The sequence below is a fragment of the Octopus bimaculoides genome, chromosome 7 (genome assembly GCF_046866305.1).
Source record: "Octopus bimaculoides isolate indiv1 chromosome 7, ASM4686630v1, whole genome shotgun sequence".
NCBI lineage: Eukaryota > Metazoa > Mollusca > Cephalopoda > Octopoda > Octopodidae > Octopus > Octopus bimaculoides.
The window spans coordinates 24,297,554-24,320,224 of NC_142934.1; the positions used below are offsets into that span (position 1 = coordinate 24,297,554).

At 34.7% G+C, this 22,671-nt stretch overlaps 1 long non-coding RNA gene across 1 annotated transcript; it reads right to left on the reverse strand.

Annotated features, from left to right (window-relative positions):
* Positions 1-1,668: 1,668 nt before the first annotated feature.
* On the reverse strand, positions 1,669-20,829 carry LOC106881340 (uncharacterized). The gene is made up of 4 exons (XR_001410842.3): positions 20,253-20,829; positions 17,188-17,292; positions 6,610-15,659; positions 1,669-2,815 (listed from the first exon to the last, which is right to left on the reverse strand). It is a non-coding gene; the product is annotated as an uncharacterized LOC106881340 (long non-coding RNA).
* Positions 20,830-22,671: the final 1,842 nt, after the last annotated feature.

A 22,671-nucleotide genomic window follows, 5' to 3' on the forward strand; every position in this document is an offset into this window, starting at 1 on the left:
TTCCAGCCAGAGTTCAGTGTCTAAATTAGGTAGTTTCTAGTTGGGGTGCTTACAAGTGTAATCTACTGTTACCTTAATACTTTGGTGGATGGAGTTAGCTATTTGCTGGATGCTTTCCATGGTGCTAGCTTCTTATTAGAGGTGCTTTTGGTACCATACTGATATTGTCAACATAGTGGGAATACATGGTTAGGGTTATGGAGCTCTCAGCTACGTAGTGAGGCTTCTATTGCACCATACCATAAAGAATTTAGCTACATTGCCAGTGACCCTGACACCAAAGGCTACACCCTCTTCTTGGGTGTATATCTTGTTAGTGAACTTGAACATGTGGCCCTTTAGTCTAACTTTGGTACTCACATCTACTCTGTGTGAAACCACTTTTCTCACTGAGCATAGTTTTTGTGGGGTCCATATGGTTCTGGTCCACCTGTTCTATCTTTTTTTTTAAGGATCTTCTTGGCCATTGTTATAGTGAGAAAATAAAGACGGCAGGGTGACTGAAGTGACAGTGTGGTTGAGAGAAAAGGAGACATTGCTGGAAAGAATAATGGAAGAGGCAGTAATAGCAGAGGGGAATGAGGCAGTAGTAATGGAGAATAATGGGAGAGAATAAATTATGGATAATCATATAATAGTCAGTGGTGAGAGTATGATGGATGACAATAATGAATGATCTGAGGAGAGAGAGGGGGAGTGGAGACTAACAATATAGAATGGTAAAATGTTAGTTGGTAAGAGAAGGCATGGTTGATAAAGTATTCAAGCTGGCAATGGGAACCTGAGAGATAGGGAGTGGAAATTGGGGGAGTGAAGCATATAAGATCTGATGCAATCCCTCATCAATTAAGCATTGTAATAAGAGGGGAGCACCAGATGCTGATGAGAGAGATGTATGCAATAGATTTCAATGAAAGCAACACAGGAGGGTATTATCAGCTAGTAAGAGAGCAACAAATATCAACTGATGGATGACCTGAGAGACAGAGACAGAGAGAGAGCAATTTGCTAGCAATATTTATGTAGGAGTGTATATGTTAAGAGCTAAAGCAATCAATCCCTCATTACTCAAGCAACTTGATAAAACGAGGAGCAGAAAGACAGAGATGGTGGTAAAAGTGGCAACTGAGTATGGGTAAAGCTACTGCTTTTCTTATTCATGAATGGCAAGGAACAGTGAATAAAGAGACATGAGGGTGTCAGATAAGAAAAAAGAACAGTATGTGGAGATTCAACAGGTACAAAATGGGAGAAAAGGCATAGTTTTAGATAATATATAATCAAAAACTACCTCCACTTTTAATGTATATTTTGTCATGTTTGCATGGGTGGTCATGTTTTTTTCCAGCATCACATACTGCCATCCATTAGCATACATGCAAAAATACACATTGCATATATGTATTTATGTATGCCTGACATAAAACCTTTGGTCAAAATAGTACTAGTCATCTTGCAATGCTTGTCACTGGACCCTACTAAGGACCTATAGAGTAGCAATAGTGTTGTGCAAGCTTTTATCACTTAAGTCTAATGACATATAGTATAATCTACATATAGATGTCTCACTATCATTTCATTTTTTGATTCATTTTGAATGATGGATGCATGACTGAAAGGTCATATCTATGCACATGTAAGGATAAAAGTAAATCAGAACAATCAGGCTGAATGCATGATGGCTATCATCATATACATTGTAATGATGTTTATTAGTGCAACACGTAATACAATATTGATTGGCTTCTCAGTATCAAAATCTACATCAACAGGTTTCAGATTAGAAATATCTGATTTGGCATGTTAACTATTGCAGGAAGAAATGAAAATAGTTTTAATAAATAATTAGAAATATCGCATACTCTGAAATAAGAATTTAAGAACGCATCTAAATCCATTTTCCAATAATTTTTTTTATTAGAAATCTAAGTGTAATGTCTTCCACACAAACTTTTTGCTATAGTGGCTTAAGTATTTTATTGTGCAAAAAAAAAAACCCCCATATATTTTGAACTTCTCTAAGGATTATACTTTCATTTTTTTTTTTTGTTTACTGTGCAACTTAATGTGACTTTTTAGCTACTTTTTTGAGTAAATGACTTACCACAGATATCAAAGTGATACGGTTTCTCACCTGTGTGAGTAGTTAAATGACCATACTGAGTGAATGTTTAACCACAGTGATATGATCTTTCACCAGTGTGAGTATATTTATGATTAGTTGAAATACAATTCTAAGAGAAAGACTTCCTACAAATGTCTTCCTACAGACATCACAAGTATATGATACCTTCTTTGTATCCTCTTGTGTCTCAGGAAATAAATCACTACTTTCAGACTGTGTTTCACCATGAATCTGACTTTGCAACATTTTCTCCTCCATCCTATTCACATAAATTAAAACTTCAGATATTGTCATAACTAAAGAGAACACTCCATCTCAAAATATATATTTTTTTTGATAAAACTGACATTAGGCTTATATTTTCTTTTGCAATAAATAGTGTCATTTGTCAAAGTCTGAGGATTTCTCAGCTATGAAGAAACACTTCAGGATAGGTTGGTTGTAGCATAATTACTTTGATATCAATTAGTTTGTTCTTTAGTTAAAAACCATCAAATAAAAGATTCTTAAAGTAGTTCTGATTATCAACAGATATCCAAAATAAAACACACCATGGAATCAGAAAGAATTAAATTCTTCAGTACAAAAGTCCATGTTGTAAGTGCAGTCACCAATGTCCTTGATTATTCCATAATCTTTAGTGTTTGTTGAGGATTTTCAGATGACAGTCTTCTTGAGGTCACCAGGTATCTTGAAATAAAGAGACAATATATAAGACAAATATAAAAACAAATGTTTAATGGAGTGAAGAGACTTTACCAAAGTTACTGAAAGACACAACAGGAAAAAATGGTACAAAGATAGAGATAAATATGGAAATGTAGATGAGAGCATTGAGTTTTAAAAACAGAGACATTAACAGGACAAACAGACAGGGGAAGAAAATACTTTTAGTTTGATTGGTACTAAATCGAATATTCAGTGATCCATATACTGCATAAACAATGTAGAAAAGCAATGATAGAGAGTAATATTTGGATAAGTGCTTCCTACTAAGGGGCAGTTTCAACAGATTCTTATTCTAAAGATCAAAGAAACATCTCCTTTTCAGAGTCAAAGATCATTTGTAAGATTATGACAAGAGATTATCAGAAGCAAAAAATATTTATTGTATGCTTTTTTGAATCATCCTTCCTTTTAGGAAGTCACATTTTTTTTTGTTATAATTGCTGAGTTTGGAAGAACAAAAAGTGTCCATGGGCATTACAGGCTTTCCTAAACAGAGGGAGGTTGATGCCATTAATGTTTCTCTTGAACATTCAACACCTGTGGAAAAGATATGAGAAAAGAGGGAATTCCAGAAGATTGACTTTCTAGGAAAGGGCTGAGTGTAGTGTAATCACTACAGAGTGATGTGAAAAGGAGAGATGAGTGGGACGAGAGAACTTGTATAGAGGTGACAAAAGTCTAGCCAGGTCCAGGAATAAAAGCCATTTTACAGAAGTTTTAGAAAAGGCACAGAGAGAAAGTAACATGTTCATGGGTGTTACTTATAATTTCATTAACCTCATTACCTTCTTATATTGATTTCAAATTTTGGCACAAGGACAGCAAGTACAAGAGAGAGGCTAAGTTGATTACATTAACCCCAGTGTTCAACAAGTACTTATTCTATCGCACCCCCCCAAAAGGATGAAAGGCAAACTCGAGCTCAGTGGAATTTGAACTCACATGTGAAGATGGATGAAATGCTGCTCAGCATTTTGCCTGGCATACTTATGAATCTGCTAACTTGCTGCTTTATCCTTATATTACCCTGAAAAGGTGGTAGATTGGGAATATCATTATCATAATCATTTAAACACCCGTGTTCCATGCTGACAAAGGCTGGAGAGTTTGACAGAATCTGATGGGTCCACAGACTGCATCATGCTCCAGTGTCTGCTTTGGGATAGTTTTCATGCCACCAGTACAAGTCTCCTTGCAGCATGTAAAGCTATGAACTTCGAGGTGAGCAGCAGTTTTGTGCTAGGAGATGAGAGGTTAAAGTATGAAAGAAGGAGGCCAGAATAGAACAGGTTTCTTGCTGTAGAAGAGCTACATGATTGCTCACATTTTAGAAGAGTGAATGGGAATGATCAGGTGGAGTTCAGAAGAGAAAAAATATAATGGTGTCTGGGTGGATCCTGGGTATGAGGTAAGTTGATGTGAGTGGAGACTGTCATTTGATATTTAGTTATAGTTCTTTAAATTCTTAGTTCAAATTCTGCTGGAGCCAACTTTATCCTTTAATCCTTCAGAATAATGAAAAATAAAGAATCTTTCAAACACATAGGCACAGGTATGGCTGTGTAGTTAAGAAACTCACTTTGCAGCAATATGATTTTGAATTCAATCCCATTGGACAACACCTTGGGCCTTATGCTATAACCACAGGCTGATGGAAACTGTGTGGAAGCCCACCGAATATATATGTGTGTGTGCATACACACATGTTTATGTATTTGTTTTGCAAAGTTTTTAATGTGAAACTGTGTGTTGAAACATAAATATGACCATCCTCAAGTAAAACAATATATATATGTCTGGTTCAGGCTCAAAGGTCCTGACACTTATGTTTGACAAGACACAGGCCCTGTGTGCCAATGAACCAAGTGTGTTGAACACACTGTCGTCGAAAAAAGTTATCCTCGGATGACAAACATTATCTATACTGCGACTAGCATATCTTGAGTCTCAATCCATCTGGACGTTTTAAGAATAAATATGCAAATATCAGTTCCAGATCGTGCTGCACACGGTGAAAATTACGTTTTTAATGGAATTTTAACTTTACAAAATTATAGGTTATGTAACTTACATGTAATTACTATTTTTGCTTTAAGGCTTAAACCGTTTTTTCATACGGATTTTTAGAAACGTCTGTAGAAGATTTTTCATATGCAGTTTTGCGTCTCTCCTTGAAAAATGCATTTTTTTTTTTTGCAAAAAAAAATTCGGATTCCTACGTCTTAGAAGTGGGAGATTATGAATATGCAAAAAAAATTTTTTAACCCCCCCCCCCCACACACACACAATTTAAATTGTTGATTTTGTTTACTTTAAAGAGATTGTAGTAAATTGACGAACATATGCAGATCGAAATTAAATACAGACAAAAACATTAAAGTGAAAAGAATTTGTGTTTTACTTGTATTTGCCTTAAATAATTGTAAATAAGAATTTAATGTAAATTAATTATACACCATTTTATGAGAAACAAACAATGGGCACTGTCATGGTATTAGCTGTCAGAAATGAAAGTAGAAAAATCCAAACAAGGAATGTTACTGCTGGTTTGAGTTGAAATCTGTTTCTTTGGCTACTGACTGGCCGGAGCTATCTGTCTGTCTGTCTGTCTCTCTCTCTGTCTCTCCCTCGTAGAATTTAAACAAATGAAATTCAGTTTAAACTTTATAAATAAATATATTTTTGCATTATTCATTATTGTTTTTAAAAACAAATCACATACACCAATCAGCACCACCAATGACCACCACCACCACCACCACGCGTAATCCAAAGTTGGAATTAATCACCGCGATATTGCCATCGCCACCGCTACAACAGAAAATAGTATTAATTGGCTTAAGAGACATGGACTTTTAAATACCCCAAAAATATGCCCCTCGTGTGGAGCTAGCATGATGGAAGTAGCCAAAAAGTTTTTTTTTTCTAATTTGATAAATTCTACGGAAACAAACGAAGGTGGACGAGTGATAGACAGACAGACAGATAGATAGATAGATAGATAGAAAGATAGATAGCTCCGGCCAGTCAGTAGCCAAAGAAACAGATTTCAACTCAAACCAGCAGTAACATTCCTTGTTTAGATTTTTCTACTTTCGCTTCTGACAGCTAATACCATGACAGTGCCAAACAATGTTTAACAATTAATGTTATAAAGTTTAATAAAGGGCTCAAATTTCACCCCCTCCCCCAATTTTAAATTTTGAACTTTTTCATCCATTTATTTATTTATCTATCTATTTATCCCTGTCTGTTTATTCATAAAATATATTTGTCAACTAAATGTGGCGGTCCAATAGAAGACGGTGTTACTGTTGTTTTTAGCCCCAGGTAGACATCCATATCTATCTCTTTATCCACACATCTATATGCTTATTGAATTTAAAATTTTGAAAATGTAGTTTCTTGCATATTCGGAATCTCCGTCATATAAAATATAGGGGGGAAAAAATTTCGAAAAGGTTCAAAATTTTAAATAGGAGGGGGAGTGGTGGTGCTTAAAAAAAACACTTTTTTTTTGTTTGCATATTCGTAATCTCCAACATCTAAAACTTACGAACCAGAAAAAATTTTGGCGATTTTTACAAAAGAAAGGCATCTTTCAAGGAGAGGTGCGAAACTACATTAGCCCCCATTCATCGATGTGATGTTGATAAACGGGAACGCTCACCAACATCCTGAACTCTGTTAGATTTTCATGAAAACCCTATCACATCATCTTTAATTACTTAGAAATAGATAATAGGTTAACTTACTGATCTGTTGTCTTTTCTCTATCTGAGGTAGTGACAAAAGACAGGAACGGGATGACAATAACAGACACGAGTTTTCTCTCAGATGTTTTTGGACTTGCACAGAACATATTAAGCGATACAGTTGAACACAGACCAAACTAATCGGTTGAAGAACAGATGCTACTCTAGATTCGCTTCTCACTTATTTAATTTTTTTTTTTTTTTTTTTCATTTTATTTTATGTTCACCTACAATAGCTTCTAGAAATAGCAACAAAATTACAGCGGAAATGTCGAACACGCAATCCACTCCTTTTGGGTTTTTTTTTTTTTTTTCATTTTATTTTCAGATTCCAACATTTTCAACAGCGGAGATTACGATTCACCACGCCCCACGAGAAACAGCATTTCAAAATTTCAATGTCCCGCACCAATGTTTTTTTTTCCTTTCGTTTTTCACTTTCTCCGAATTTATTTTTTAGCTCACCTAGAAAAATACATAGATTATAATTTTGTAAAAAGAATTTCTAAAATTTCAATTGAAAAAAAAAATTCTCTCCTCTACCTCGTCATACACTCCAATATTCCAGATGATTTTAAACTCGTTTGCTCCTATGTGCATGCGCAGATGCTTTTCTAACCATCGCATGAAATAAGGAAGGCCTGGATTAAGGTATCTCTTTATGCTAGAAATAACAGTCAAATCTCTAAAAAAAATTTTCCAAATCACGTTTTTTAAAAGATCATCTCCTCCCAGCGGTCAGAATAACAATACCCGGGTAAATTTTGCGATCTTGTCCTTTTGATGGACAACTGAGTGAGGACAGAGAAACTAAGAGTGTGAATGGGTGGGGGTTTGCGAGATAAAAGAAATGGGAGAAGGGAGAGTAGATAGGCAATAGCTGTAAAGATTAGGCTGGTGGGAAGGGTGGATGATAGCTAGTGATGCATGAGTTGGGAAAAGGAGAGGGATCAGATGAGAGGAGGGGGACAATAAAGATGATAAATTTTGACTAGTGGGGTGGGGTAGGACAAGAGAGAGCGATGATATATAGTTGGTTGGTTGCAGGATAGGAGAGGGCGAGAGAGAGAGATAATTTGGTGTTCCAGGGACATAGGGAACGAGGGGAAGGGGATGATCAATGAAACATGTAGGTAGAGAGAACAATATTAATAAATGAAGAATGGCTAACAAGTGAAATGGTTCCGAGGGTAGCAAGAAAAAGATAAAGTGGTATCTGGGGAGAGCTGTGGTAGAAGAGATGATGGGAGAGTTATCAGAAGGGGAAGTTGGGTGAGATGCCCCTTTGTGATGCACACACACAATTTGTATATCATTTTCAGAACAGTCAAACCCGAAGCAGATAAAGCTATAAATAATAGTATGTAAATATTGAGTTAAAAACCCCCTTGGGGTGAAGGCTGCCTGTGAGACTCTAGCTCACAAAAGCACACACACACATAAATTGCTTCTTGAAGTCAGTTTTCCTGTAGTGGATGAGTCTTCTCCTACCACCTGACATCCTGGTCCTTTGTTGTTTCTTCTGTGAGGCTCAGGGTCGTAAGGTCACAGCCTTTGCCACTTTGTCCCATATCACCTTGGGTCTTCTTGATCTACAAGACAGCCACATTTATTGATCAGCACTTCTTTTATTCAGCTGTCTTAATCTAGATGCATTGCATGTCCATACCAGTGCAGTCTTCTTTCTGACACATGATTCCCCTTAACCCAATTTTTTTTCTCAGCAGACTTCTGCTGTCATTCATGCAAACTTACATTGCCCAACCACTGGAGCATGCCTGTTTCATTCCTTTTCATTTTCCTCATCTCCTCTACTTTCGGGGCTCATATCTCACTACGATGCAGCATTCTAACACATGCATCATACAATCTGCCTTTGGAAAATATTTATACACACTAATTATACATGGCCAACATGAATCCATGGGAAATAACTCTTCTTTTTCTCTCGAAAAGTGTAATTTTAAATTTTGAATTTGAAGCAACTCTCATACTTATTATGTTTTGATTATACGTTCAAAATCACTAAATACCTCAAACCAGGCAAGACGAATAGCTTCATGGGTAAATGAGAATGGTGGGTATCAATATTTCGGAGTTATTTCTGTTCATCGGCACCGTATGCCCAGGTCACCTCAGAACAAATTTGAATTGCCACACATGTAAAACAAAATGAAATTTTGAATTAGAAGCAGTTCTAATGATGTAAACATTGTCGATGTCACACAGTTAATGAACGTGTTGAGTTTTTTAACACTCAATGTCTTAAACTGACTTTTCATTGGACAAAGCCCGCAGCTAATAAGCATATAAGTTTTAGAGGAAATGACTTTCCTCAGATAACAGTAGTATGGTTTCTCACCTGTATATGTAATATTTATGAGCAGCTAAATGACCATATTGAACAAACGCTTTACCACACATTTCACAGCAATATGGTTTTTCTCCAATGTGTATACTTTTATGATCAGATAAGTTATTATTTAGAGAGAAATATTTACCACATTACAATGGTATAATTTCTCACCTAAGTGTGTAATTTTATGGATAGTTAAACGACCACACTGAGCAAATGCTTTACAACAATTAAATATAAGAAATAATAATTTCTTAAAGTATGTGTTAATCCCCACGTGGGTACATGGAGTAAATAAAATCATAACATAAACAATTAAATATAAGAAATTATTATTTCTTAAAGTATGTACTAATCCCCATGTACCCAGACTTTGTGGACACCCTGTAGAAAGGATGTCATTCCATCTCTTCTGACTCTTTCCCTAGTGACTGGTATATAATACACCTACTTTCTGTTCAACATTCTGTCACCTTCATCACTTGACTCCTCTTGTACTTATGTGCAAGTGGTTACATTGGACCGTGTGTGCATACGCCACTCTACTTTTATCCCCCTCCTACCCCACCTGTCATCATCCTATGCCCGGTGTCAAATAGACTTCTGCCATCTTAGAATACCAAGTACTGTCACTCATCCCTCTCATTACTATCATTCATACTTTCACTCTGTAAAGAGGATGGTGAGTGGAGTAGAGATGTAAGGCCTCTTTAGCTATGTTAAGGAGATGGTTACTTCTCTACTCCTGGTGTTTGATTTTGATATACAGCAACTGTAAAGAAGCTTATCATGAACATACATATATATGTGTGTGTGTGTGTGTGTGTGTTCACTTGGTGTTGGTTTGTTTATGTCCTCATAGCTTAGTAGCCAGGAAAAAGAGACTATTAGAATAAGTACTGGGTCTCATTTGATTAACCAAACTCTTTGGTGAGTTGTTCCAGCATGGCTGCAGTCCAATGATTGAAACAAGTAAAACAGTAAAAGAGTATGTTATTTAATGATAACAGATTTTATGGAAATATATTTCCTTTCTGATTTACAAATTTTAATGCCTGTCAAGTCTCTGTTCAACTAAGCTTTCAAACAATGTGCATCTCTTCTCCCATCCTGTCTTTGCGATGACAAACTGTATCACAACTGTTCCAGCCGTTTCACCTCTTATAGTTTTGACAACCAAAAATGTATTAAATTTTAAAAACAAAAACTAACATTATCAACAACATAATTTATAAGGCTTTATTAAAATTGATTTTAAAGATTTAAAATTAATTACAAATTAATTACAAAGACAATTCCATATGGCAGAAAAAAAAAAGACTTCTGGATGATTGTGAGATGTTTAAACATGAAAAATTAACAATGAAAGTCATTCAACGCATGAGACATTTAGTTACTGAAGTTATATGTGGTAGTATCTCAAAGAAAAGAAAGAAAAAAAAAAAGAATAGGTTATAGCTGAATCATATATTTTACATCTGGATATACTTCAAGAACTGTAACCCATTTATTTGACATCTTAGAAGACAAAAATTTGGAATAAAATTTCTATATCTCTGAAATAAGCCAGTTATTAGAGTAGAAAATATTGACCATATTTTATCTTCCTTCATAACACATAAAATATCATTTTATATGACAGAAACATTAATAACTGTGGAATAATACATTGTAGTGTGATGGCAATTAAACTCAAGATTGCATATTCACTGGTGTTGTGGAAATTACAAAATACAGAACACAGGAAATACTTCTGTACTGAAGAAATAATAGTAGAGAGACTTTAAGAGTTGACATCATGCCAAAACATGGTCTGAAAATAGTGATTTATCTTATCAACATCAGGACTGAATACATTTGTAACACTCTGACCAAATCTCCAGTCTTCGGATATCAACAATTTCACCCTGCCAATCTCAGAAGTTCTATAAATAGGTCATGTTACCATGCTTCCTCTAAACTGAAAAAAAAAAAAAAAAAAAAAAAAAAAAAGACTTCCAAAACATTCTTTACCTCATTGAACATAAATTACAAGTTCAAATTTTCTCCTTTGTGAAATTTGCTAATAATATATTCAAATGTATTTGCTGCAAAGATTCTATGAGAATTTTTAGGTAATTTGTCATGTCTTGCAATTAACGACAAAGAGTGATATCTGTGATACAATGTGTACACCATGGCAGTAGTGACATTAAATAAAATTCTGTAATTATCTTTCCACAAATGTATTCACACATGCAAAAAACCATACTACTGTGATATTTGCAGTAAAGAATTCTCTGAGAATGGTAGTTTAACTTATCACCAACAAATACATAGATTGAGTGAAAGAAACATAGACTATAAGAGCTTCAGAAAATGTGTTGAGGTGCATGCATAATTTTCTAATTGTAGAATAAAATACATAGATATATTTTAAAATCAGTAATTTTATTTGAACAGGAAGAAAGTGCATAAGATTATGTCTGAGCATTTTGATAACCACTAAAGTTACTGTTTTCTCCATGAACTCAAGTTTGAAAAATCAGCCTTGACAATTTAGTTACTTTCTCATGTGTTATTTGAACAAAAATAATGCATTACACAAGCATTAAAATTCCCAATAAATAGAACCTACTGACCAGGGAATTTAGCAATTTCCAAATGAAAATTAGGTTAATTACCCACAAGAATTACTCTGGCCTCATTAAGGAAGTCACCCAAAACGATTTAAGGATACATGACACACCTTTTTCATTCTCTACCAGTGATCACTGAATTACTTTAAAAAAAAAGATGGAATCACTGACACAGCAAAAAAGCCCTAGCAAAATAAACTGAAGAATTAGTAGCAACTGATCACAGTTCTAAAATAACTTCCTGGAGTTACACAGTTGCTTTAATAAAATTGATTGACCATTTGTATTGGACAATAATGTGTTAAAAAAGAATTAAAAATAGGTGAGAGCTGACACAATGGACTTAAAGAAGCACAAAACATCTTGGGTACTGCAGAATGATTTCCCAAATTATGTCCATTTTACAACTGATCTAGTATGGGTCAGACATGTGAACAAGGTTTTATTCTATCTTGTTTCTGTTCTATCTTAATTATTGCCATTCATTTTAATTCTTCAAGTTATAGATAAGAATTGTAACTCAGAATATGAAGGGAAAATTGCAAGGGAAAATGTTATCTATGTAGAATTAGCTGTTCTGAATATAGTATAGTACATCTGCCTTGTCCAGAAATATTTTCAATGTTCTTGCATCAGTATAGCATCACTAATTGACAAATGTTCTAATGATACCTGATCTTATTGACAAAGGTTCTAATGATACCTGATCTTAAATATATCTCTATTTTGATATATGACACACACAACTCCAACTGATGAAATAGCCACAGAAAGTTATTCTGTTCAATAACAAAGTGTTAGGCTGTACTGTCAAGACAGCTGATGTATTTTATGCTGTGAGAAACCTGAAAACAGAGTACAAGCTAATGGTTACACTGCTTTAACAGGAGAGATTAATGTTAATAATCTGATGGCTTGGGGATGTTAGTGATGGCGGACACATTGTGAGCAAAGAGGCTGATATAGATTGTCAGATGAAATGATAAGTTTGCATGTCAGTAAAAGAATATATATAACTTGAATGTTTTTGGTTAAGCATTTTATTTTTGATGAAAGATTCCTTTTTGTTTTCCCCAAAAAAAAAAAAAAAAGTAGATTGTAATTTCTAAAAAACAAAAAATTCAAATAAACTTATGGTAAGAAATGATAGTATATGACATGACAAATGTATAATATCAATGTTCCAAACCAAACACTGGTTTATATGAAGCCCATTAAGACCACCTTATTAATATGCATTAAGTAAGACTATAAGTGTTTTCAGATGGTATTGTTCAAATTTATAATTAGAAACAGTTACAATGTTTTTTAACAAGAAATCCATGTCAAATATCTGCTCAAACAAGATTATAATAACGCCGTGCGCATGCGTGGAATTCAACATCCAAGCTTTCTTGCTTCATTCTGTCTCTTTCTTGCTGGCCAGCGATTGAGCAAGGACGTGTCTAGCTGTCTCTCCATCTTTCGAACTCACGCTAGACAGCTCACATCAATATACCAACGTCCCAACAACCATGTTCTCACACACCGAAGACGTCTCAACAAACAAGATTAAAGATGTATATTTTCCACCATGAATAAATATTGTTTGTGTTGATAATCTGCGTTGCCGTTAATTCTTAATTTAATATAGGAAAGTCAGGTGTACATCTAATGATGTATAACCCACTTTCTATAAAGTGGTGACCCTCCGACGTGATTCAAACACGCAGCCCGCTGAGCTATTTAACACTTTCCTATAAAGTGGTGACCCCGACTAAGAAAAAACGCAGCCATGGATTCTGGACTACCAACCTATAAAGTGGTGACCCCGACTAAGAAAAAACGCGGCCATGGATTCTGGACTACCAACCTATAACTAATAACCCACCAACCTATAAAATGGTGACCCCGACTAAGAAACAAACGCAGCATGGATTCTGGACTACCAACCTTTTTATGCTTAGTAAGGGATATTTATGACTAATCACTCCTTTCACTTTTTGCCTTGTAGTAAACCCCCTTCAGATTTGGCAATTAAAAGACATGCTAAGAGAACAGTTTTCACATTGACAAGTATGTCATATGACTTCTTGCAATAACAAGAAATTAGAAGAATCACGTGTTACAATATGTGGACATTGTTGACAAAACTTTATCTTTTGGTTAAATCATTACCTGTTTCAACACATTATGTTGGACATAGAGGCAGAATATGGAGACCTGGCTTACTTCTCTTCAATGTACATTGGCTAAGCTGATAGTCATTGATGGGAAAAGAATTTTCATTGAATGAAGAAATGGTAATATTTCTTGAGAGCAAAGATGTTTCATATTATTGTGACACTTATTGTGGATAATTTTAATAACTTTATGAAGGAATTTTTAAAAAACCCTGCCTTTTAAGATGTTTGGTTAAATTGTTGTATTTAATAGACAAATTGAAATATTTCCCCAATTTAAAAAAAAAAAGTAAAGTACAAGATCCAAGCATTTTTATGAATATGGTCCAAGAATTAAGGAAAGAATATTTTTCTTGTTAGCTGAATTTTCACTCAATGTCTGCTACACCATCTGATATTGGACACAGTATCAGAAAATTATCAAATTGAATTGATTAAGAGGCAATATGATGACATCTGAGATTTAAATTTCATACTGAAGATGTATTGGCATTTGTCTTTCTATAGAAATTCTATCCATCCAAGATTCAAGTGGCAAGTATCCTAAGTTAGTTACTCATACAAAAAAAAAAATCATTATTTGGCAACACTTACCTGTGTTGAGCATATATTTTCAAAAATGGGAACACGTCAGAAACCATTTGAGAACCAAACTGACTAATACCTACTTGGATGTCTTGCTGTAGGCATTGACAAGCCTGGCACCTAATATTAAAAAAAACTTTCAAGTAACAAACACCATCAAATTTCACAGCTGTCTACTGTTTACATTACAACTATATAATTTTCTTTTTCACCACCAAACATGATTCCCTAGCGTGTGTCATGAACTAATCTGATGAAAAATACAATTAGATATATTTCAATGGATAATTTCCATATTTCAAATTGTTGTTAGTATTTATCTGGTCCACTGTTCACTTGATGGTACACAATCTCCCTTGCAGATGTAAAAATACAGTTGCCAATCCTTGATCTAAATATTACAATTCATGTTAGACACAAATGTGGCAGATGTTGCAGTATTCTGAGAGATATCTGTAGAAGTCTTATGCCAAGAAACAACTTCCTAGTAGTATATTATAATACTTTCTTCAGTCAACATTATAGTGATAATAATGTATATTTTTCCATGCTTGCATAGCTTGGATGAAGTCTGTTGTATAGAATGTGACCACTTGTTGCAGCTGTTTATCATTTGTCAGTAGGCTCAGCATCTGGTGAAATGACTTTACCACTATGTAATAATTGGTATAAAAATAATATAATGGTACACATGCATAAATAAAATTACAAGAAGGAAAAAGATGTTATTTATATTGTCATTTTTGTTAACTGATTTTTTCACTTGTTTTGCAAATTGAGATTCTGGTAGTTGTAAAACTGTTGATAGTAGTTTCTATCTTCTGAATAAATATTACTGATACTATAATTATACAAATGCTGGAAGCAGTTTTCTTCTGTTGTTGTACAACTGTCAGCAGTGGTTCTAAGACAAATAGCTTCTGAACAAAAGGTATTTCATATCATTTGGGGTTTTTTTCTTTTATTGACTCTGGAACCAAAGTGACATAAAAAAAAAAGATCACTTTAAGGGGACATAAATGATGCTGCTAGATAAAAGGGATTTCTATAAAGTTTGTAATTGTATACATGGTCATAGCTTCAGTGAACAATCTTATACAAACACAACAGTTCATATATTCATGGATAGATTAACTATCATAGTTTGGGTGATGATGATAGTTTATATTCAGGTGGCAGCACAAGTTTAAGGATCCCATATTTCTACTGAAAAGAAAATATCTCTTCTTGGTCCAATGCTTAATATTGAAGAATGAACCGGAATGTGATGGTGTACAACTATGAAGGTTGAAGATTCCAAGTTCAAGCCATCGGTTTGTTTATATAGAACTGAAAAATAAAACACAGATGATGAGATGGCAAAATAGTTAGATATTAGAATTACTGGGTGATGCAAGAAAGAGGAAATTGTGGTGGTATGGATGTTTGAAAATAATTAAAGTAAAACAGGACAAAAAAAAACAAAACAATGGTGGCAACTGGAAGTCATTCCACATTGGGACTGTAGTTAAAGGAACGTAATTAGACTAAGCCTATTATCTAATAACAGTGACCAAAACAATATCAGTAATATAACACCCATCTAATTCTTTAGAGAGAGGATGTATAAATGTTTAAATTTTTTCTGAAAACTGCATATAGTTAGCAATCATCATCATCATCATCATCATCATCGTTTAACGTCCGCTTTCCATGCTAGCATGGGTTGGACGACTTGACTGAGGACTGGTGAAACCGGATGGCAACACCAGGCTCCAATCTAATTTGGCAGAGTTTCTACAGCTGGATGCCCTTCCTAACGCCAACCACTCAGAGAGTGTAGTGGGTGCTTTTACGTGTCACCCGCACGAAAACGGCCAGGCTCGAAATGGTGTCTTTTATGTGCCACCCGCACAAGAGCCAGTCCAGGGGCACTGGCAACGATCTCGCTCGAAAACCCTACAAAGGCCAGTCAGGCGGTACTGGCAACGGTCACGCTCAAGATGGTACATCTTATGTGTCACCCGCACAAGAGCCAGTCCAGGGGCACTGGCAACGATCTCGCTCGAAAACCCTACAAAGGCCAGTCAGGCGGTACTGGCAACGGTCACGCTCAAGATGGTACATCTTATGTGTCACCCGCACAAGAGCCAGTCCAGGGGCACTGGCAACGATCTCACTTGGCTTGCCGGGTCTTCTCATATTTATTCTCAAAGGGGTAAGCTATGTATATACACACATATATTGTAAACTTTGAATATATACACTTATGCTATAAACTGTGTATGCATTTATGCTGTAAGCTATTTGTGCACACAATTATTTATAAGCCACACAAAATTACAAAACACTTTGTCATGATGAAAGTAGAATTGTGGTTTGTTGTCGACATTTACAAGTATATTACTGTGAGAAACGATATCAATACTGCAGATGAAAAGCTGGAATTTAAAGTTAAACATGATGACAAAATGGTTATTGTTTAATGTCAACCTGTACAGGCTCACTTAAGAATATGTTTTCTGTTATCTCTACAACAATGTAGTCTCAATATTGAGTTATCCACACAAGTGTACTGGTTCATTGTATAATCTGAATTCAACTTTCACAGTGCATGTATAGATATGGTTAGGTTTGCTTCCTAACTGCTTGGTTTCAGGTTTGATTCTACTGCATAGTGCCTTAGGCAAGCATATTCTACTTGCTGGGAAGACCATTCCTGTTCTTTGTACTAGACTGAATCTGCCACTATTTGGGTTACTTGAGCAGAGTTTGACAGAGAATGTAATTTATTCATTCTTGTTAAAAAACATTTCCAAGTTAATATATGTAGCATGGATTGATATAGCTAACATAGAAATTATAAACAGACACATACCTGGAAAAAGAAGTTGTGAGCTTACTTAAATTCATTATGATGATAGACATTGAATTCAATTTCTTTGTATTTTGTATATGGTCACAATATAAAGTGGACTGTAACCTAAGACAAAAGGGGGAAAAAAAAAAGCATTTATTGATATTTATAACAACAATGACCATCATAACTAATCTGATATAAGAATCCTTTCTACTATAGGCACAAGGCCTGAAATTTTGGAGGGGGTAGTCAATTATATTGACTGCAGTGCTTAACTGCTACTTAATTTATTGACCCCACAAAAAATGATGGAAGGTAAAGTCAGAATTTGAACTCAGAACATAGAGACAGATGAAATGTCACTAAGTATTTTACCTGGTATGCTAACCTCACCACTTTATTCTTTCTACTATAGACACAAGGCTGGAAATTTCAGGGGTGGGAAGGGGCTGGTTGATTACATCAACCCCAGTACCAGTCTAGTACTTATTTTATTGACTCTGCAAAGATAAAAGTCAAAGTTGATCTAGACAGGATTTGAATTCAGAACGTAAAGCTGAAGAAATGCTACTAAACATTTTGTGGGCTAACGATTCTGCCAGTTTGCCACTGTATTCTTTTTACTACAGGCACAAAAACTGAAATTCTGGGTGTGGGGACTAGTTGATTACATCGATTCCAGTACTTGCCTGATGTTACTAGTGCTTATCTTATTGATCCCATTCGATAAAAGACAAAGGGATCTATTTTAAAACGGGGGCCACATTTTTCATTAATGTTTTACGTAGTGTTTTTGGTACGGAAAGACTTTCAAACTTCGTATACTTATCTATTTTGTGTTATAGAACAGAAAAATATTTTTGTATTCAAATTTATTTCAAGTAAAAAATTGTCTTATTTCGATAATTTCAACCAATCACTGACAAGTATTCAGTTGTTTACATTTACTCCTTTGGCTGATTAAGCGATGTAAAGTGTATTTAATCTCCATACCTTCGTTTTATTTGCTTTTTTCATTTTAAATTTGCTTTAACCCTAACCCTAACCCTAACCCTGTTTATGTAGTCGGCACTTAATGTATATCGGCTGAATGGACGTCAGTGATTGGTTGAAATTACAGAAATACGACAACTTTAACATGGAATAACTTATGGATTTCTTTTTTTTTAAAGAAGACTAAGAGAAAAAGATGTTTTATATGACACATTCTACCAGTGTTCCAAGTTTCAAAGTGTTTCGTTAATGAAAAATGTGGCCCCCGTTTTAAAAAAGATCCAGACAAAGTTGACCATAGTAACATTTGAACTTGAAATGTAAAGATGAACAAAATTCCACTAAGTCTGTCAGATGGCCACCTTAATAATAATGGTTCCTGATTTCAGTACAAGGCTGTCAACTTTAAAAGTGGGAATATTTGACTGGTACTTTATTTTATCACCACCAGAAGGATGAAAGGCAAACTGACCTCAATGGGATGATTTGAACCCAGAATGTAAAGAACTTGAAGACATATCACAACAATCTTATCAGCTTCCTGCCTTTAATAGATTTAGACACAAGCCTAGCAATTTTGAGGTGATACATTAATTGATACTATCAACCTTAGTATCTGAATGGTACTTAAATTTACCAACCCCAGAGGAGTGTTTGATAAGTTTACTTCAGTAGGATTTGAACTCAGAATGTAAAGAGCCAGAAGAAATGCTGCAAAACATTTCTAATGACACTATTGATAATTACAACACAATTATAATTTTGAATGTGAATTTTTTTTTTACTTCTGTGAGGTGTATTTTTTTTATTACATAGTATTTATGATTTGTGATCCAGATTATCCCTAGCTTTGATTAAATTAACCATGTCAACTGTATGATTGAGGTAATATATATTTAGATGCTTTTTAGAGTTTTGTGTAACAGTCGTGTTGAACCTAAGTTTATAATTTGGGAGTTAATTTTGATTCAGTTTCATGAGATTTACCTTCATTACTTCTTCCTAAGTTTTCTTCAGTCAAGCCTACTTACTCACCACTGACAGTAATTCTCACCCATCACTCACCTCTAACATTCAGCCATGATTTCGGCTAATGTTACTCATCCAACAGATTACACTCATGTCAGTTCTTTCCAGCCTTACAAATATTCAACATTTTTGCTATCATCTCACTACCTTGCAATATCAAACTTATAGCAAATGCTTTGCAGTGTGGGTTATTTTTTGCAAAAATACAACAATACAGCACCTCCCATCCTTTCTTTAATTCTGGCAATTATGTTTGTGCTATATATGGATGTGTGTATCACATGATCAACCAGACTATTGGATGCTGCTACCCTGCTGGTTAGGTGAATAGGCCAACATTCCTCCTGATTGGAAGGCAGGTTTACCCATTTACAGCTGAGTTGATTGGAACAACATGAAATTAAGTGCTTTGTTGAAGAACAGAACATGCCACCCAGTCTAGGAATTGAATCCCTGATATAGTGATGATGTGTGCAACATCCTAACCACTAGCCTATGCACCTTCGTGTGTGTGTGTGTGTGTGTGTGTGTGTGTGTGTGTAATGTGTGACAGTCAAATTGAGCAGATACAGCATAGGGTTGACATGACTATATAACCTTGCCAAAGGCAGCCTCTACAATGCTGGTGGTAATAAATGCACCAGTACTATAAAGTGGTTGGTGTTAGGGCACCCAAATGTAGGAACCAAGACAAAACTAACATGTGTGTGTAGTTTCTCTGACCTAGTGTGAGTTGGGAAAGGAATAATTCAGAGTAAGTGACTCAGACTGTTCCCCATGCCCAGTCAATCCACACAAACATGAAAAGCTAACATAAAAATGATGATATATCTACACACACTACATACATAAAATACATCATTGGTTTAAATGACTATATTTCCAATGTGTTGTCAAATCTAAATCTGTCTCAAGTGGCATCAATGTGTTGTGTTATAATTCCCATTAAATACTGGATCATAAAAGTGTATTTTGTCATAGTAAATATTTGTACACTAGTACAGCTATTTGACTGAATGTGTGTGTGTATGCACTTGTTTTCTGTGATGTGATGTTCTTACCTTCGTGTAAAGTTGAGTCCACAGAAGAGTCAGGGCCAATGTTTCTGATATGCAGTTAAGTTCACCTGTGATTTCTTGGGTTATATTCCTTTGTGTTGATAACCAACATGGACTCCATATCCTTGGCAAAGCTGGCTTTTCATGGTAACAGCCAGTATTTTTTGGTAGACTGCATCGAATGTGAATCTGTTTTTGCTAGTTGCAACACAGACTGAGGGAAAATAGAGTATCTAGTATGATAGCCTATGCTGAATTTCATCATTTGGTTGATGTTTCAACTATGGTCATCTCAACCAAATTGTTGGTATTCCCAGTTGTGCAACAAGGTTACAGCTCAGAAGACAGTTGGGAGACATAAGATTTAAATCCAGTTGTTACATAAACAAGTCAAGCTTAGAAGTACTTTCGTTAGCTCATGAGGTTCCTTCCAGGTGGTCAATATATTGTTAGAAAGTCTATCAAGAGTGACATCTAACTTAGCAGTGTTGAGTGTGCTCATTGCAAGGAAGACATGCTTCACTAGATATATAGATAACACACAGTTCATATATTCCAAATTATCCAATGTTCTTTCTTTTCAAGATGTTGAGACCTGAGGGAGATCAGGCTGATAGTCAAGTTGGGAAACCACATAAACGTTCCCTCTCAAGTAGTCAGGGGTCTTGCCCTTGATGTAGGTATGTATGATAGAGACCCAGGTGTGAAAGGGTAATGCTCCCATTTTTTTACTAGCACAAGAATCTCCTAGAGCACAGTGTCAATTAATGTCTGACCTTAACAATGGAAAATAGAGTTTTGAAAAGCAGGTCTTGCAAAAATGTGACAAAGTAGTATTGTGAAAACTTGCAAAATATGCTATGAAAAGTAATCAGCAAAGAGTTGTATAGAACTTGAGGGTTTAAGTTGGATACTATCCAAAGTACATCACTACAAAAGACAAACTATGACAGTAGTAATTAATAAATACATATATACACATCATTATTGTACACTTGGGATATCATGCACATTTGTATCTTCGAGGTATCTAATAACATAAAAAATTGAATGAGAGAGGAAGCTGATTTTACAAAAATAAGTTTTGCTTGAATAAGTTAGGCCTGTATGAATTTTTTTTTCTGTGCAATCACTGAAGTTTCCAAATGAACATGTTGGAAAGGGTATCTTGTACTTTACAGTTTGAAACAAAAACATTTTCCAAAACAAATATTTGACAGTCCAATTTATTTTGTGAACATACTAAAAAATATGCAAATTTCAACACAAACAGAACCAATATATTTAACCCAAGTCAACCATGACTGAGAAAAAGAATGATCAAAAATGTTCCAACTGTAATCAACTTGTATTTTTTCAAAATCAAATTTCAACTCAAGTAGAGAACAATACAAATAAAAATTAACAGATAGACCAAAATAAATAAAATTGAATATAATTTATGAGAATATGAAACTGTCAATCAACAGGAATTTGCCAAGTGGACGGCCTGTCATTGTCTGATATGAATAATGAGAACAAATACATAAGCAGTCAAGAAAACTGCTACCTTCAATAAATACATCCAAGGTGTAAAATATTTTGATGGAAATGCATCAAATGCAACTGGACCCAATCAATTAAGACTGTATTATTATTTTTTGTTTCTGAAGTATCATTTAAGTATGCCATATGTACACTTTTTGTTGATCAACACAGCCTAGCACATAAGAGTTTCTAAATGGGAGAGACTAAAAATGTTCAAATTGATGAAACTAACATGGGTCCACATAAACTGATGTGAATTGGAATACTACAAAAAGAAATGTTTATTTGTACTTGCTCTTAGCAGGAAAAACAAAAAAGGACAAACTGGGAATAAACAGCCTAGCAGGTACTTAACCAAGTACCTGCTAGGCTGTTTATTCTCAGTTAGCTGCATGAAGAAGATATTTGTGTTGAAATTTGAAATATTTTTTGCACATGTGCAATGCCCCATATTTTTAGTACAGGTACATAAAACAAAAATAAAAAATAATAATAAATGACATGAATCAAGTATTTATTTGGAAAAATTTGTTTCAAACCACAAAGTACAAGATACCTGTTTTAAGTATATTGTTCAGCTTCATAACACTCTCAATCATTACATCAATAATACAAAAAAAGATATTAAAAAATGGTATGTGGATCTATCAGTTTCTAATTGATGAAGATGACAATTTAGGGTTTACCATGTAGACATCTCTGATCAATGGGTGTGTTATGTAGAACAACAGTCCTTTAAGATCCCAAGTTTTATCATAAGAAAACATGTTAACAACAACTTGAACATTGATCAGCCACTATATCAAAAAAATATAAACAATGATTGATTATTGTTTGGAGATTATTACCAATTATTTACATATTGATCTTCAGTCATCTGAGAAGCCCAAGTAAC